General features: G+C 38.4%; 1 protein-coding gene across 9 annotated transcripts in view; it reads left to right on the forward strand.

The window, feature by feature from the left end:
- Positions 1–19,622, forward strand: part of TRIP12 (thyroid hormone receptor interactor 12) — an 80,257-nt gene that overhangs the window by 3,496 nt on the left and 57,139 nt on the right. Inside the window, exon 1 of one of the 9 annotated variants that reach the window (XM_064457715.1) lies at positions 12,495–12,680. The exons of the other annotated variants lie outside the window; for them this stretch is intronic. The gene's annotated coding sequence lies outside the window, so the exon portion shown is untranslated. Of the gene's footprint in view, positions 1–12,494; positions 12,681–19,622 lie in introns of those variants that run through there. 9 annotated transcript variants of the gene reach the window in all.

A 19,622-nucleotide genomic window follows, 5' to 3' on the forward strand; every position in this document is an offset into this window, starting at 1 on the left:
AGACAATCCAGGAAGGTAACCTGATTAAATTCCTTTTGTTTCTATGCAATGAAGCTGAAGCATGAGTAGGAAGGTTATTGATTGATTAACTTATATGTTTATACCTAATGTGCAGTGTAAGTGAGTCTCAGAACTGTCTGTGTTAATCTTATATTTATAGGCCATACTATATTTTCTGGGAAGCTAATTAGTAAGCATCATGTACAACACTCCTGATCATGGGTCTGTCTTCTGTCACACTGAGACAAAATTCTTGTGACAAAGTATAATCAAATCCCAAAGTTGTACAACATGGTGTACTATCACATCGTCAAAAACTTAACCTGGAATGTTTCTGGGATCTCCCATTGACCTGTTGAATGATGTGTGTCCTGTTTGTCACTTGTCAAATTAGTAACACTCCCTATAAAACGCTTTGTGGACTCTGTGACGTTCTTAATAGTGTAAACTTTTCATCAAGGTGTCACTGCCCCATTCAGTACTGACTCTGAGGGTAGTAGCACATCTGAATTTTTTGGTAGGGTAACAGATTACCTTTGGGTCAGTGGGTTTACTTTTCTGAAGAAGTAATACTTACTTTGATTTTGCTCTTAATATTTGAATCTGTATATAGTATCATAGCAGATTTATGGCAGTGTATGAACCAACTTCTTGCTGAGCATTTTATCGCTAAGCTTTAATTCAGGACATGAGGTTGGTAGCTGCAAAACAAAGTCACTTTAACTCTTTGTTTTTTTCTGTCATAATTCTTTTTTTTTCAGTTTACGTGAAATAGTGTATTTCTCAAGGAGCAAAACTATTTTCAGACTTCTCACTAGCGATGAAGTATGACAAAGTGATTGTATATAGTTGCTTGTTTTAGGAAGTCTTTTTTAAACAAAATTATTAACTTTAAAAAATGAATTCAGCAATCTTCTCTAAAAAAAAAAAATCTAGCTACACATGATATCAAGTGTACAGGCAGTGTGAAAGACAGCACTAAGTCAACTAGCTTCTCCACTGGGTGCTTGCAGATACCAGTTATGGTTACTTTAGTGTGAAGGCTAGTTTTGAAGAGCAATTGTTCTCCTAATCCTGCCATGTGATAAAGTTTTTCTCATCAAGTTGGTAGAATCTAACTGTGTAAATATGCAGTCATTCTCCTTTAATTCTGTCTGGCAGTTAGGGTTTGAGCACACATAACCAATCTGTTTACTCTCGCTGTCTATAATAAAGCTTGTCTTGCAATGTACTGACTGCTGCCAGTCTTACTTGACTCATGAACTTACTCAGTACAAATATGGCAGAAAACTGCCATGTAAAAGAGCAATATAGTCAACTTCTGAAGTGAAGACTTTTCTATAGAAAAAAAACCTGGAAAAGTTAGGTGTATATCAACAAGCTTGATCACAGTTATCTTGTACTGGACTTCAATATTAAACATGTGCGAGAAGTACTAACAATGGTGTTCAGCCATAGTTGCCTTCAGTTGCTCCAAAAAAAGCCTCTCTTGCCATGATTCATGGAGTAAGCTGGTTTGGAAAGGACCTCTGGAGGTCACTTGGCCCTGCTCACCACTTGACTGTATCTACTCTTGAATAAATAGTTTTTCATTGATCAGTGTACTGATAAAATAGCTCCATCTTCTTGAGTGATAAGAAAGGAAAAAAACCAACAAACCTATAAAGTTACATGTGGAGGGGAGACTGGAAGGATTCTATAATGTGTAACAGAACAATGCTGCTTCGTGGAATAGGGGGAAATCACACTTTCTCAGTATTTTCTGAATGGATTGGTCTGCTTTGTGATGGTGTCTGCAATAGAGTGCACATACTGAACTGCAAAGATTTGACCTTCTTAAAAAGGTATGAAAGGATCTGAGTCATCTCCTGGAATGTGAACCTTGAGTTGTAGGGAGCAATTTGGTATTTCAAAATGGAAGCTGAGGTCTCTGGTACTTCTTGAACAATAAGGCTTTCTTAAGATCTGAAAGGCAAGGTATATTTCATGTTTATTCTTCTTTCAGAGTAACCTGTTACTGACAACTCTTGTTTTATTGCATAACAGCCAAACAAGTAAACTTAGCATAAAGAAGGGCAACTATTTGCTAGACTTCTGTAAAGGTGGAAATGAAAGAATACAAACATGTTCTTTGTTTTCTGGTGTACATGTGTTATTTGGGGACACGTGTTAAACTTTCAAAAGTCTGTCTAGTCATGAGATGGGTGTTAGACTCAATACCAGCAATGGGCATCTTCAGATTTGTGGCTGACTACTGTTGCATGTTTAAAGCATGGTTAATATCAATTGTTATTAATACAGAGCAGTAACTGTAATGAAGAATTTTTACTTTGATTTTTAGGGGTAGTGCCTGAAGGTAAAGCCATTAGGAAAATAGGCCTGAGACAAAACTTCAGAGGTCATCTCGTACATACATATGCTCCAAGGTAACTAGGTCTAGTCTTTGCTTTAGCTATCTTTGCTTTGGAAACCATGCATGCTGTTTTGTTCTCCCTCATCTTTCTCCATATCTAACTTTTGTCTTTGCCTTGCTGTGAGATTGTTATGGTTTGTCTTATCCACTCTGGGTAGGAGAAATGATATCTCTGTACTGTGGGCTGTTGTGTGCTTGAAGTCTGTTCTGTACCTCCTCTCTTAGTCCAAGGCTACTTAGATGTAAAAGTAGAAGTACAGGTAAACAAATGTGGAAGTCAAAAATACACTTTAATGTAGTATCTTCTAAGTTGGAAACATGATAGTTTTTTTTTTTAAGGAGCAATATAAATAAGTTGAGTCACCCAAAAAGGAAGGATGTAAACAATGCTTAGTAACACTAGTGGTGATGGACTTCAGCATCCCCCATGCCTGCCTCCTTGCCCTTACCTCCTCAAAAAAAAAAGGGAAAAGAAAGCGACAACACACTTCCCCACCCCCACCCCCACCCCCCAAAAAAAAAAATAAAAATCAAGGGACTTGCATTAAAAGTTCTTGATGCTGGTATGATGATTAGATGCTTACTTTAACTCCTGAAGTTAGTGAGGAGAAGGTGCTTTTACATCATATGCCTTTGTGGAATATGAATCTGTGGAAGATACCTATTTTTGGACAAGATAATATTGTAATATGTGGTTAACATCAGAGCTAGAAGATGTGTTAATAATGTTCTGTGTCTTCTAATGTCAAACCCCTTATGTAGTTAGCTTATTCAGTATAGACAGTGTCTCTTCCTGGGAGGTGTGTGCAATATAACTGAACCTTCTGATCACAGGTGAGATGTGGCTATGCATTTAAAGAGAAGTAATGAAGAAAGTAACTGAATGTGCATATTAATAGGCTGTATGCCTAATACAAACTTGGAACCCTACTTTTCTTAGAGAGTGGATGTTATTCTTTTGAGGATATATTCCATTATAATCAAGTTATTGACTGGGAACTGTAATTTCTCTTTAAAACTTCACTTATTTTGGCTTTTTCAGTTGTTTCAGGTGTAACAGCTTGATGAACTCATCCATTGTAAAGGGATGAGGGGAAGGTGGAAAACGGCTAACTTGAACAAGAGCACTCGGTTGTAGTCTGTGTGAATGAGCCTGAGTGAATAGCACCTGAGGAGAAGCTGTGTAGCTAGGTTTCAGATCCTTAAGTAACACCAGTAATCAAAATAAATGGATTCAAGTAATGGAAGGGGCAGGGAATACCATTAGTGTACATAAAAATGCAATTTGGTTTGAAGTTTATTAGAAAATTTCAGTAGAAAACAGCATTTCAACTGCATCTTTTTTTAAAGGAAGTGATGGAAGCTGCATAACTCTGGCAAACCTTAAGCCAGGATTCCAAGTGTTAAAAGTTGTGCTTTAAAGATCTGCTACAGTCTATTCCACAACGTTTTTCATGTTTATGTAATGATGATGCGTGCTGCCATATCCTCCTCTGGTAGTATTCTGTCTGATTTGTTTAGCAGATAGCTTTCTGCACTAAAAGACTGGTAATAAAAATGAAGACCTGCATTATACAGTAAGATCATGGATTAAAGAAGTTTCGATTCCCTTAATGTACAAAAAGCTTGGCAGAGGAACAAATATATTTCTTCGCCAAAAATAAGATAGCAAGTATGCTTTCTTCAAGTTTCTTGTATGGCAACTTTTAAGTTGATATAGTTCTGCTACATATTTGTTATTTCTCATTTACGTCAGGTATTTGTAGTCTTGCAACTGAATGTAGTCATGTTTTATGCTAGACTCTTGGCAATAGGACTCCAGGTCAAAACTTTTCATCAGTGCTTTGTAACTATAACTGGAAGAAGCATTAAGAGAAATGCTGTTGAATGCCTCAATCTGCAAATTTAAATACTCTATTGAGAGACTGGAAACAATTTAAATACTCTATTGAGAGACTGGAAACGGAGCTCTCCTCAGGTTAATTGTGAAGAGGAAAGATGAGTTTTGTGGAATTTAGTATGTGAAGGAACAGTACCCACTTACATGCCTTTCATTAATGTTCAAATACTCGAGTGCTGTGATCACAGTAGCAAGGATGGGAATTTTTTTCTTTTTTTAACGGCTATGGGATTCTTGACATACTGCTGAAACCAAACTGGAAACTTGAGGTAACTACAAATGTAGTAATAAGTTAAGTTTTGAGAGCGCACTTAAAATAAATGTAAAGTTGCCTATAAGACTCTGCTGAAGTGACAAGGAAAGTAATCTTAATCTGTCATTTTCAAAATACAGTGCAATGAACATACTTGTTGCTGTACTTTATTGCGTCCGGGGGTTGTCTGGAGTAAAGTATATTGCCTGGGTGCATCAGGCTTTTTTCTGTGTCACAGCCTTAGCCAAAAGCTGTTAGAACTGTTCTTGTAGTTTTAAATAAAGTAGGTTCCTATTAGGTAACTTAAGTCAATGGTGCAACTTAATGTAGTTTTATCATTTATTTTTCAAAACTCTAATGTATTTTGCTCAGATGAGGTTTGAGTTTCTATCAGATTGAGATCTTTAATTCTAACGATGCTTCCTGCTGGCAACACCTATTGTGTCACCAGAAGCACTTTGTCAACTCCCTCAACCTGTTCTAAACTAGTGTTGCTTCTGTTTGTGGTATGTTTAGTTGTTGCAGTTTCATGGCCACTTGAAATTACTGGGAACCCTGTTAGATCTCACTTGAACTATGAATGCAGTTAATTTTAATCTAGTGGTGTTGGGAGCATTTTAAAAACTTAACCAGGAGTATGCCAAGTAGGTCTCTGTGCATAGCAAAATTGCTTAATGTATTTTCATCTAAAAGCTGTTCCCTTTCAGCTAAGAAATGGCTTCTTCCTTACAGGTTTTTGAATTTGCAATATTTTTAAATTTTTATCAACAAAATTATGTCAGGACATTTGGAAAGTCAGCTCAGTAAAATGGCAAATCAAAACTAGATAGGAGGTGATATTGTTATTTGATCTAACAGTGAAATTAGTATTTTGACTGTCTGTTCTGTAGCCCATTCTGAAATACCAGTTGTCCTGAATGTTGTGAACCACTCAGTTAAAAAAATCTCTGTTACACTTTCATAGTGTTCCTATGGTTTTTGTCTGTTAGTTCCACATGGACCTCTTTCTATAAAATCAAGTAGATGTTTTGGTTTTCTGAATGGATCAACTCTGGCATATTTCCCTCCCCACCCTGCTGACTTCCTCCTCCTCCCCCCCCCCCCCCCCCCCATTTGGGAGATATCAAACATGAACATATGGGCACAGAGTGACACAGCAATAGAAGGATCAAGCTGGATAAACAACCTCTGCATAGAATAACCCTATCCGAAAGTGTGGTATATGGTTTGTGGGTTTTTATTTTTAAATCCTAGAACTCTCTGGTTACTGCAATAACGTGCTTTGTGGAGTTATCTCCTGCCACCCCACCCCCCACCCCGAGAAGGTGAGGGGACTAGTTTCCTTTCCTTAGTTACAACAGCGTTTCAGTGGTAGGTACCATGGGACAGGACAAGAAAAGCTTCACAAACTGTACATAATACAGGTTTATTTCCTTGCAGTGTCTTCTCTGACATCTTTTACCATCTGACAAAGAACGGGTGTTATGGTAACAAGAACGGTGTTCCAGTTACTTCCTTAGCAAAAAGGTCAAAGTTGGGGGTACTACCCTTTTCTAGGAACTTTGCCTTTAAAGTATCTTTTGTACCCAAGTGTCTCTGTCCTGAGCAGCATGAACATCTTGTCTCTCTGTTTGTTTGCCTAGCAGAACAACAGAACTTGGTATTTGTCAGTTGTCTGTAAGGACAGGGAAGTACTAATATCTAGGAATAAGCTTAGTGAGAGACCTCATAATGTCAAAAGTGTAATCTGCAAATATGGTTGTACATAATTTAAATCTCTAACTTGCAGCTGTCTAAAAAGCAGCTAAGTGCACGTTAGTTTTGTTTTCATACTTGCTTTTTTCATTCTTCATTCCTCCTGGGAGATTCTTTCAGCATGTTGTTTCTTAAATTTTAAGATCATCTTATTTCCAGCCTGAAAGTTTCTCATAACTGTTCTGCCTGCTAACTGTACCATTGTTATATCTAATTTTAAGTAATTTTCTTTTCTTGGTGTGTTACCCTTGGAACTTACAGAAAGCATTTATAACCTTCTTGTTGGTGGGCTAAATAATACAGGCTTTATTAGTCACCTCCTGTAAGAGCACTTTTCTGTTCTTGCAACTGGAACTCATCTCCCTTGACCAAGGCCAACTGTGGTGGGGTAGAGTATTCCAGGTAAATATTTTTTGTACAAAGGCACTGGCAAAATCTCAGTTACTCTGTAATGGTATATATACCTAAGCATTGGTTTTTCCTCCACACCCTTCACCTCCGTCCACCCCCCACCGTTCCCCTGCAGTATCACTCTGTGGGTACCTGGAACATGTAGTCACTAATGCTTGTGTCAACTGACAAGGTCTTGGCTTATAGCAAAACTTCTTTGTTTAGGTAGTGAGGTATAGGATTTCCATGCTGATTGGTATTATTGTACTTCATAGTATTGCAAGTGTGTAATTAGTATAATTTACTGTTCCATATTTCTGACACATGCTTGCTGTTTTGGGGAAGGGAAGGAGGAGAGGAAAGGAAACTTGTAAGTTTTGATAGTTTTGGAGAAAATGGGAGCTTAGAGGGAACAGCTCTGGCTTTAGATAGCCACGTCACCTGGGTAGTTACGTTGAAATAAGGAAGGCTGTAACAATAATAAAGCTTTTATCTTATTTCACAGTTTCCTTCTATGGATAATAGTCTGTTCATCATTATAAATACTTTCTACTAAACTCATATGGTGACATATTCTATTTGGATGCTACTCAGCAGCAATTGGTTGTTTAAATAGCCTTAGATTTAATAAAACAGAAATAAGATAACGAATGACACTCTCCTATAAGCCTGAAAATAGTAGCAAATGTCCTGAGTTCTGCCATCAAAAAAAAATCTTTCACTTTGGGGAATCTGCTGATGTCCTGTAGTTACTGGATTAGAGTTTCAAGATCTAGTTCCATCACAAGTTTAAGAATATTACCTGATTTCAAGTGTTAGAAATATTTAAGCACCCAAAGCTTACACAAACTTTAATTTCCAACAGTTTTTCTCAATATCGGGCCTCGGACTGCACATTCTTTAGCTGTGGATATTTTAAGTTCAGCTATGTCTAATTTCATAGCACTACTGACAAAGTGAAGGAAGGTAGGCTGTCCTGTGAAAAGTATTTGAAAGAGGCAGTCTTAAGTGTTAGTTTCTCAGGAAAAGAGAGGGCCTGTTCCTGGAAATACTGTCAACACTAATGGGACCTCTTTTTAAATAGTAGCTTGGTTTTTATTTGTTTGTTTTTTTTTTTTTTTAAAGCAGAGGGAAAATTCTTCCTTACTGTGTTTTTCAATCACTTTTGATTGGAGTACTTTAAATGCCTGACTTTTAGCCTAAAATATGTAGTTGCCAGTTAAAGGTTGGCAGGAGAGGAGGAGAAGAAAACGAAGTACAAAAGTATGTACAAGTGTTCAGTTTTTATACTGCTGGCTCTGGCTGTATTGTCATAAATGTTATAGCTATACCATGAAAGGTTGTTGCTCCCACAGGGATCTCTGTGCTTAGTTCCCTTAAGGGGAGGTGTTCTAAAGATGTTAACCTGGCATGCTTAAGCTTTGAACAGCTGAGGCGAGCAATTCAGTGACCCAGAGTTTTGTGCCCATTGACGCATGAATGCTACTTGGAGATCACTTGAGTGTGACAAGTAGAGAAGACGGAAACAACTGTAGTTCCTCTGATTCTCAGGTAGCTTGTGTGGGACATAGCTGAGTTGGGGCTTGTAAGCCCTTATCTTTGCTTTATGTGTATTATCTAACATGCTAAAAAAAAGCATACTTCAGAAGAGTTTGGTCTTTCTGTTGACAATATCAAAAGCAGAAAGTGACTAGTGTGAATCCAGACCTGTGGCAGCTAGAAGCAGAAGCTCAAACTGTAGTAGAATGCAGTGATTTAAATGTCTTCAGTTTAGGTAAGTCAAGGTGCATCCAAAAACAAGGTAGATTGTTACTACTTAATAGTATTTTGGGTTATAGCAACAAACTGGAGTTGCACCTGTTCTTGGTGTGTGTTTGCTGTGTTGTTGGGGAGGTTGGAAGGCTGGTAGCCCAGCTTTGAGGTGGGAAGAATTTTAAAATACACACTGTGACTGACTATCATCTAAGCTGCTTTGCTCTTTATACTTGCGTAGACTGGAGTAGCATTTGTGATGAACGAGTGGAGGAGAAGCTGATCTAATTTCAGGTTGCTTCAGCAGAATTTGAAAGCTTTTACTGATGACAATTTGATAGTTCAAAGTGTCAGGTTTTAAATTATCTATATAAACTTGTACAGATGCGATCGTCTATATTTTTGACCATCTCCTGAAGTTTGATGTGCTGAATTCTAACATAAAAAAGGCCTGTCCAGGCATTGGAGTGAAACTGATAATTGTACTCTATCCCTGTACTTTCTGAAGTATTTGTGTAAGAGAAGGGGCTTGAAATAGTGATGTACTCAAAGGTAGGAACTCTCGATAAATACATGTGGTAGTTGGAAACTACCTGCTACCAAGTACACACCACTTTCACTTTGTTTTTTGGATTAGAGGAACTAACTTTCCAATCTAGTCAGATGACCATGTGCAGTAGGATGTCCCCCAAGAAATCTTGTTGGGTTTTTAACTTCCATCGGTACTGAGGTACTCTTTGGGAGGTAGTAGAGTTCAGCTGAAAAATTGTATAGTGCAGACTGGAGGCTCTAATGCCCTCAAGACTGGCTTGCTTAGGTTTTCTCTCCGTAGTCTGTACTGTAACTTTAGTATTAAGTTAAATCTTGTATGAATAGTACAAGGAAGTATAATCACTATTAAGCTTAGAGTTTATGTTTTTTTTTTAAAAAGGGTGTGTTTGGCTCAATGTCTGTCATATTTGAATATGTACAGAATGTTTATGCTGTCATTTTAATTAGAAAAGTATCCATTATAAAACAAACACTGCTATAGCACATTTGAAATGTTTTTCTAGAAAATAAAAAAGCACCCCTGAAACTTTCAGACTCTATTATGCAGCTGCTTATTGTAATACATATTGTCATATTAGTATATGCTAATGGCATATGCTGTCCTGGATGTTTGAAACTGTAACACCTGGCAGCTGATTTGAAAGTTCAGTGTTAGAAGCTTCATACCCTCTACTTTCTAATTAGTCAAAACAGACATTTATCAGGAAATACTTGAAATGATTTCTTAATAGATACTACAAGTTTGGTGAGCAATGTTTTCCAACTATTTAATGTTCAGTTATGTGGAAGAAGTTTATGCTGGACAGACCAGACAGTTTTCAAACTGAAGTACACAGTATCTATGTCCCAAAGCTGTTCTGTCAGGGGAGCCTTTAAATACAAAAAACATAAAAATAAAGATTGAAAAGCATAGAAGAAAGACCCAAAGGTAGTACAATTAATTTGGCATCCTTGGTTGCTAATGGGGGTTGGAGGTGCTAGGAAGTAATTGATGGGAGAAAAGATTTATTTCGAAGACTTGAAGTGGGGAAGTAGGAGCAGTAAGGATACTGCGATTACTGGAACACTTCATTGCTCCTTAGTCATATGCAGGATGGGGAGGTGCATGCTCCTAGCTGGATGTTTGATTAGTAGAACAGATGCAGGATTAAGAGAGGCTGCAGCCTTTATGAAATACCTAAATTTTGCATTTGATATGGTCAGATACTGTGCAGAAGGGATGGAAGGAAGAAACTGTGCTTACTTCTGGGCCTACAGGTATTTTCCCTCTTCCTTCACAAGCCTGTATACTTCATATTCTTTCTTTAATCTTTCCCTGAAGCTGCTCCATTCCCCATGTGCTTTTTACTCAAGTGTTATAAAGAGAGTTGTTCTATCTTATATCATGATGAAGCTGCCCTCTCCAGTTAAATATTCTTTTGTTTGTCTTGTTTCCCTTACTAGTACATTTTATTAAATGGCTTAAAATAAATAGTAAAGAAGATAACATCCACAATAGTTCTGAAGCTATATGAGTGTCTTGTGGATATTTTTGAAAAAAACAAAAGGACAAGACATCTTGCATAGGAATTAAATGAAGTTTGCTTCCAATTCAGTGTCATCTTAATGGTATGGGATTTTTTTTCATGTTTGCAAAAATGTATTTCAGGAGCGTAGCAAGATGGATGCGGAGCTTTGCTCCAAAGTATTCTATCTTTCATGTACCCACAAAGTATTTAAAACAAACATTGTCTTCCTTTCCTCTCTTCCTCACAATATTCTCCTCCAGTCCTAGACAAGACCAGAATCAATATGTGTTGTTTGGGGGTGATAAGTTGTATGTTTGCTCATAAAGCATAGCTAAGCATTAGTGTAGGATAAAAAGTCACCTGTGTAGGAGGCAATTCCTGAGTATTCTGACTGGGTCACAGAGCAAATTGCAAGAGCAAAGGCTTATCAAATCAACTGTTGTAATATCTAGTTCTTAAATAATAGTTTTGGTCCTAAGATGAAGATATAGAAAGCCTACAACTCTGCTTATTCTTCTATAAGTATCTCAGAGCTGTGGAGTAACTTTGTGTTCTTCTGATGTGTGTTACTGGTAGTGTGTGAATCGTTTCAGCCCATCAGAGCGCTGTACTTCAGCTGGGAGATAACTGAAAACATTGACCAGATTTAGGCAGCATCTATTGGAATGTCTCCTTGCCAGAAAGTAAGTAGCCTTTCTTCCAACTCTAAAGTGAGTATTAGCAAGGAGTTCAGGCTTTGGCAAACCTGGCTGTGCTATGACCCCGAGGAAGAATACCTTATTAGTGTCACTTGTTGATCTACTGAACTATAAAATACAGGCATAGTTACGGTTGTTGCTTGTGGAAGGAAAGTGTTGTGGGTAGCCTGGGAGAGAGGAGGTAAGAGTAATTGGTGAGGTAAAGCAGAAGGAAGGGCTGGTGGTACTTGCACATACAGGAAGGAAGAATCTGTGGTAGACTTTTGTCTGTATTAAAGTTTGTGATGGTGAGTTCTTCTCTAGCTTAAAATTAGCTCTAAGTCTGACATCCTGCTCAAAAGCATTTGAAAGAGCTCTGATAGTTACATTTGCTCAAGTTCAGCATCTTAAATGTATTCAGGTTGTTGGAATACTCATTTGCCATTCCCATACTCTGGGATCTCCATGTGTAATGTCTCATTCCCACAAACTTGTTCTGTTGTTAAGTACTGAAAAGGTGCAGATGTGCAGAGTGGAGTAGACAGTCTCATCAATGAAATGTGCCATAAGGTTAAGTCTTTCATAAATCTTGGTACTCTGGCTTTTGATAACTTTTGCCATGACTGTAAAGGTTGGAAGCTTCCTAAAATGCAGTTGTGGAAGCTAATAGTACGGTCTTTTGTGTAGTTGCCATAAAAGAATAGCTCTGAGCACTGTAAACTCCTGATCCTCTCATTGATAGGATCAGCTTAGACAGCTTAATCCTTAGTGTTTAACAGGTGTTTCTTTGGGTGTGACTTCTTTTGTTCAGCTTTACACAGAACTTCTATTTCTCTGTATGGGTATTTGGAAGGTAGTTTGGCTCATGACTTCATACGAGGTACATGTCTAATTGTCTATGTCAGTAATTTGGTATGTGTATTGGAGCTCGTTGTTAATGACATCACTGCAAGGTATAATGTGACTATATAAATTGTTTTTCTTTGGTCAAGAAGATGCATCTGTGGCACGTAATTCCAAGATGCCATTGGTTTAAGCACTATGCAGTTTAGAAACCTTAAATGTATTTTTAATCCCTTTGTTGTTGCACTGTCCTTGTGATAGCTAAAGATCCATGTGCAGATCCAGTGCTGAGGAAGCCAGAAACCTAACCTTTTTAAATTGGATTTCTTCCTCAACAACAATTATCACTTCCCAGATTGTATCATGTGGTGTAGGAACCTTGCTATGCATTAGGTCTGTGGCCTTTTTTTGTGTAGCATTTGGGTAGAAGTCTTTGTTCAGGAGGATAGTATAACCTCTTGGAGACAGTCTAGGAAAGGAAGCCTCAACAGCCATCAGCTTGAGTTGCTGCTAAATATCAGTGATTAGAAAAACAAAAGGATAACTCCTGAGATTCTCCTGATTGGTCCAGACCTTTTGTGAATGATATTTTGAAGATGCAAAAACTTGAGACCTATGCCAGTGAAGTAGAAAACAGGTGAGTACTCCTCCTCCCTTCCCCTGGAAGCAGGCTTTTTTTTTTTGCTTTAAAGTGTTTCTCTTTAAGGCATGCTATTATGAGTGAACAGGCTTCTCAACTTTTGGTATTTCTATATGTAAACTTGTTTCAAGCTGAAGCTGAATATTATCAAAATGAAGACCTAGTCTCCTCCATCTTTACTTTGTTTTCAAGGTAGATCTACATGATGCCCTCAGACGTGTCATCTTGGGTTTATCTGTGGCACTTGTCTAATCTACTTGTATATGTCAACTCATTTTTGTGTTTCTTCTTCCAGCAGTAACTTCGGTAAGATCTAGTCTCTGAATTTCTTCATTCCAGTTGCTAATTAGAGTTCTGTTCTTTTTTTTTTTTTTTTGTTTTCACCTCCCCCGGAGTTGTCTAGAAGACTGCAGAGATCATCTTAAGTGAATTTAGACTTTGGGTGGCCAAACCATGTTTTATTAGCCACTGAGCTCACTAGGTGTCTCTATAATTTAAGACACCTTGGCAGAAGTTGATTAGGAATTTGGCAGGGCTCAAGCAACCTGCTGTGCTGCAACTTGGGGCATGCATTGTCTAACAGGCTCTGCAGGTAGAACATGGGCATGTATCATATCAGTATTTGTCTTGTGCTATTGCGCTTGATTTTACTTAAGGGTCTGTGTGCCAGATGCAGGTGAATAGCAAACTGCAAATAAGGCACCATCTGGTCTATGGGGTTAGCAGAGTGAAGAGGCTTGGTTTTGTAACAGTAGGTTCTGCATTCAAACTCATAATATTGAAGTAAATGGAGCTATGCAGCTCAAAGGCAGCTGGGCGTTAAGCACTGGGCAGGGCAGACTCTCAGAGTAGGTGATGCTCTTGGGTACTTCTTGGTTCACTTGCCTGACAACACTGAAATCAAGCTCCTAAACTGAAATTTGCACTAATTGCTCAACTGACTTTTTTCTTCACTGGTAATAAATGTCCCCTGCCCCAACTTTGCCACAGCTGTTCACTTGGTCTTGACGATCTACCTGCTAGCTTGTCTTCATTTCTGGCCATGTCACTGCTCTGTACTTCATGAAGTATTCTGTGCTTTCGTTCATGCTGTCTTGTAAGGTAAAAGCTCCTCATTCAAATTCATTCCTCTCTTCTGAAGAGAATGTTCTCCCTCAAGCTTGCCAGGCAGCATATTTTTTTATAATGTTAGTGAAAGCTTAAGGCACCACACAGTGGATTTTGGCCCCTACTAAACAAGGGTTTCTAGAGAAGCTGAAAATGAAGGACAGATGAGGTTTTTACTTCTATTGCTTGTGATGGTTTTTGTTGGGAGTGTGCTAGAAACAAAGAAGAATTCACATCAGTTTGCTCTGGGTACAAATAGCAGAGGTTTGGTCAGAACTTGGCTGCTGGAAAATATGTTATTTTCCCTTGGAGATACTAGTTGCTTCTGTTTAATTTAAAGTATTACTTCTGTTACTGCTAACAGGTTGGAACCACACTTGTATCGGCACCACGTAGTGGAATTGCAAACTGAGACTCTCATAGTGTAAAGTTCTCTGTCTAGCAGTTTGTCAGTAACAGTAAGCTTAAGGTTCCTGTAGATGTGAAGTCAAGCTCTTGCTTGATCTGATTTGGCAGAGAAATTTTGCTCTGTGATGCGAGTATATAGAAGAGTAAACTTTGAACACATTTGTTCCATGCATTTTCCTTCTTTTTCCTATTATTGTGCTAAAGAGGCAAAACCTGGTTCAGTATTCTGCAGCTAATGTTTGCTGTTTATATGTGTTGTCCATGTGGTGTAATAAATCCTTCCTGTTACTGAGATGGCTTAACTATCTGTGGGCCTCTTCTGAAGCTGAACTGTTGCTGGCTGACTCGCAGCTATCCAGATCAGACTATTCTTTTACTGAACACAATTTGATTCAGAAGTTTCTGGGTTCTTAAGTGTTTGGTAGTCTTTATATTTGTGAGCAGAAAAAAATTAATTGCTGCAGAATTGACTGAATTAAACAACAAAATTTAATGTTGAGCTGGTTAAAAACCCAAAACAAAACAGAGCACTGAAGACTGAAAAACTACAGGTGTTGTAAACATGAAAATATTTTCTTGAAGTGTTAAGGCCTGGCATTCTGCCAGTGAGAGAGCATTACCTTCCTTCGTTAATGAATTCAAGTGAACCCATACACTGATGGAAAACTTATGTTGAACTAGTTTGGATGTGCTACAAGCAGTGACATGGAAAGGTAACAAACTTAGTTTATTTGGAGAACAACAACTGTAATTCTTTGAATTTTTTTACAAGGCCAGATTCTTTGAATTAAGTTGTGGTCTACCCTTGTAAATAAATATTTGAAGAGATTGTTTTTATAATCAACTCCATTGCTGATGCTCTCAAAAACTAGAGGAATGGCTGCTGTTGACAACACCCTTAATTTCCAAAGATACAGAATGCTAAACTATAGATAAGCAAGAGAATAAGATGAAATGTTTTCTGTTTTTCTTAACTTCTCTTTTGGCTGAAGATCTAAGATCTGAATGACACTTGTGTAATTTTGTGAACCAAAATGCAGTCCAAAGAGGAGTGTCACAACTTGTAATATTCCTGTCCTTGATGAACATAAGAGAAACAAAGCAGTGAGGTGGCAGAAGAGGGGTGCCCTCAAACCGGCATTATATTTGTTCCATGCAACTCCCTTACTTTTTCTCCTCAGGCTGCAGCTTCCAGGTCTTGCAGAGGAAAGGAGTATAGGAGATAAAGGCTTTTATAATCTTAACATTAGTTAGCCCCCTTAACTAGCTTGCAAGAGTTAAGTTAAGCTTTAGTCCTGGTTTAATTTCTCAGTGCACTAAAACGATGATTCTTTCTTCAGTAATGAAGTTATGTATTCCTGTCTACCATGAGCTGGAGACACTGATTGTACAAACAGACCTGGGACACCTGAGGTCACATTTGTATCCTGTACAACCATATACAGAATAGAACATGAGCAGCAGTTTTTTTGGTTCCTTTAAGCTGTCCAGATGAATGGGGATGTTCTGCTGTCTTAACTAATTTGTGGCCCTCCCTTTCATCCATAGGTTTCTCTTGGTTCTTGAGCCGTTGAAATTCTCGAACAGTCAGTTTTACTGTGAACTGGTTATAAAGCCATCTGCCAGTGGTACCTATGCTTCTCTATAGTTTTGAGTAGTGCCATGTTTGCTATTTTAGCTGATTTTGGGTCACTGAAGACATCTTCAATTTGCTTTTCTGTACCAAGTCCAGCAAAAGGTCTCTGCAGTCTGCCTTCAAAGTGACTTGCTTGAAGCAGGGGGGGAGGCTGTTCAGCTTCTGCAACTCCAAATGTCTTCCCACTGTCAAAACTTCTTACCAATGCTGGAGCATGTGATCGTATGCATTTAGATTTTGCCTTAAACAATACTTGGCCTCTGACTTCCCCAGACTACATGTTCTCAAGCTATGGTATCTTTTGCACAGCTTTCTTCCAGGCCGTTCACCAAACAGAAGTCTGTAGGTAAGGGTGCGACTTTGCTGGCTTGGAATCATGGCATGTATAACCTGTTGCATCACACAGACATAACAACCTGGCATTCCTCTAGTGAGCAGTGTTGTGCACTTTTGCAGAGGTGTTTTCAGTGTGTTTTAGGTCCTGTGGGAACTTGAAAATCTTCAGTTTGAGGCAATGAATATTCTGGCTGCCAATTAGAAGTATAGTTTCCCCTAATTCTGAACAATGAGACCACAAATGAAGATCTTTAGCTCTTCTCTGTTCTTACTTGCCAAGATTTTCTCTTCCCAGTCTTTGTCTATAAGTCATTATACACATAGATGCAGTCTAGAGAATCTTGACCTGGTGGTTAATCCTTTTCAAGTTGTTGATTCTGTGAAGGTAGCCTTCTTCATTGCTACTGTCTTAGCTAGAAGGCTAGGCAAGGTCTAAGCTCTTGAAAGACTGTATAAAGGAAAGCTGGCTTCTTTCTGATGTAGCAAGGCCCAAAGGCTACCATAATCTTCTCATGGATGTCTGTTGTAAAGTCAGTGGAATGGGAGTAACTCCTGCTCTTTTTTTTTTCCCCACCTCCCTCCTGTGGAGCCTGTAGCTTGAGTGTATTGATGGCCTTTGGGTATTTGATAAGTTTTCTGCAGTATCTTTTAATATACGGGCTATTTCTGAAATGGTTAAGTAACTGCATTAAAAAGAACTCTTCCATTTAAAATGAATCTAAGAAAATTTTGCTGAGGCTTTTTTGTCAGCAGTTTGGAAAAATCTGAAGTTACCCAGTGCAAAATGGATAGGTGAGCTAGTCCTTAAGCCTATAATGTCTTCAGTGACTGGACTCCTTTGATACCTGCAGCTTACATGCCCATTTTGCTTATTTCCTCATCTCAGTCCAGGATACTGGATTGTGGTTTTGAGGAACTGCAGAGGGGAGGGGATGCTTTCTGAGCTATACATGATTGCAGTGAAGGATGGGGCCAGAGCTGTTTCTTTTCTTCAGAGAGCTTGCCCTTGGGAGAGATGGGGAGTGTGTCCTTGCACACCTGTACATCTACACAGATCTGAGATCTCAGGTTGCTTGAACTGATAAAATGTCATACAATTGCTATCAAATGCTTCTGCAGAAAATACTGTTTTCTGATAGCGTGTTACTGTCTTCTCTGCATGCCTTTATCGGGCATGATGTTTTGATATCTTATTTAATTTGGGATTTTTTTCTTTCCCCTTTCTTTGGGGTATCTCATGATTTACCTTTTGCCTTCCTGCTCTTGCTTAGAAATTAAAATATATTTTGTCATTGTGGTTGGAAATTGTCACATCTCAGCAGAGAGAGCTCTACTATAAGCTAAGGTCTTAATTTCAGTAGGAGAATGGAGCACGTGATTTTGAGAGGTCTGTTCCAGCTAGGGCTTTCTAATGATTTTAACTTAACTGTTGTACTCCAGTTGAACTGCTCATCAGGTCTGAAGAGGAGTTTGCCTCTGTATGCTGTTAAACTCTGCTTGTTTGTGTATAGAAACTTTCTGACAAGAAGGGAAGGATGATGAGAATTTGGGAAATGTCACTGAAAATTTTTCTAGGAAATCTTCAGTATGGTGGTGTACCTACTCCCTAAATTATTCCATGAGCTATTTCTACAAGCAGAAGGGACAAGAGGCTGCTAAACTGCAAATACAAGCTTCTGCCTGTATGAAGCTTTGACATGAAATTTATGTTTGGAGGTCAAGACTGCAGTGGAAAAAGAACTGGGCAGAGTGGATAACTATTGAATTTAGAGAGTATAGTGAGGAAGGGTGTCATCAAAATCAGATACACAAGGCTCTGTTTAAAGCAACTAACTGGACTAAGAAATCTTCTTAATGATGAATTCGAGTCAGCTGGTGAAGTAGTAGAAGGAATTGAACGGATGCTTGCAAGTGCTTGCTTGCCAGACAAGAAAATAGGTACATATGTTTGCAGGTAAATGAGGAGAATCTTGTGAGCAGTGAGCAAAAATGAGGTGCAACTATGGGATCAGTTTTAAAATGAAGTAATGTAGGTCCAAAACAATTCGGCAGTTACTGAACCGTATGCAGTAAGTTCATCAGTTTAGTTGCAATTAAAGTCTCAACTCTAAATGTGTTATATGCTTGTATATTTAGAGTGTTGCTTCTACCTTAACTGACTAGATTTGTCACAGATACAGCTGATTGAGTAAAATAAACTTAACTGAAGTGAAGTGAAAGAATACAAATCAGAAGTTTTAAACTTAACATTTTCTGATAAGTAGGCTGAACTCTGGGTTCTGGCTAGCAAGATGTACAACTTACTGGAAGAAAATGTTCTGAACTTACTAGTCATATAAATATCCCTCTGTCTTTTCCTTCTTCCCTGGCTTTTACCTAATACTGACTTCAGGGAAGTAAGACTGCAATTTTGAGAAGCTGGCTTGCTGCAGCAGCATTAAATAAGGCACTGGTTTTTGGGCCAAGGTACAAAAGAGAAACTGTGCCAACTAGTGTGCTTAACCCCAAGCAGATAACAGACATTACAGGCAGAGGTGCTAGGCATATCCTTAAATATTCAGGAAACTGGAGTGCAAGATTTTGCCTGAAAATTTCTTGTACTACCAAGACTCTTGCCAAGAACTTAAAAACCCTGAAAAACAAACCACCAAAAACCCCCAAACAAAAACAAACAAGCAAGTTCTGGAGCTCATCCAAGTAGATTAAGGAAGTCCTTTTCTTGTGCAAGCATTCAATGCCATTTTTACAGTGGTTGTTAAGTTTGCCTTGTTACATTGTTAGTGGCCCTAGAGCCTGTTGGAGTGCTTCAGTTTACTGATTCTTGTTTCTTCTCTGTAGCCTGCATCACAGTTCACAGTATCCTTCAGGCAGGGCTTTTGGGTGTGAAGTAAAAGCCAATACCGGCTTGTTCTGTAGTTGTCTGTTTCCTCTGCTTCGAAGATGTGGAAAAGTGTCAGTCACTTTCCGTTGGCTTTTCCATGAGAAGAAAGGTAAAGGCTTCACTGCAAGTTGACAGGGTTTTTTTGTAACTTGTGTTCCTTGTAGAACCTCTCCAAGTACTATGTTGGCTATACATTAGCTAAAATTGTAATAGGTATGCTATGTCTACAGAGATTAATTCTAGTAGCTTTCCTGTACTGTAACAAAGATGACTGTTAATGGTAGTCAAATACAATACTATGCAGGATAATAACAATTAGATGCCAGTGCTGTTAGACCTCTTCAGAAGAGATATTGTGGGTTTATTTTGAAATGCTGGTTTTTATATTCACCCTCAGTCTAAAGAGTCTGCTTATGAGGAGAGCTGTGGGACAGTGCTTTGGCATCGTTACAGCTAGGAATATGAAGTTGTGAAACAGTAATTAAAATGGCTTGTTTACAGAAAACTTTATGCTAGAAGAGGACCTGAACTTAAAGTTCTCAAATCACAAAGCCTGTCAACTGAAGCATGG

The sequence above is a fragment of the Phalacrocorax carbo genome, chromosome 7 (assembly GCF_963921805.1).
Source record: "Phalacrocorax carbo chromosome 7, bPhaCar2.1, whole genome shotgun sequence".
NCBI classification, from domain to species: Eukaryota; Metazoa; Chordata; class Aves; order Suliformes; family Phalacrocoracidae; genus Phalacrocorax; species Phalacrocorax carbo.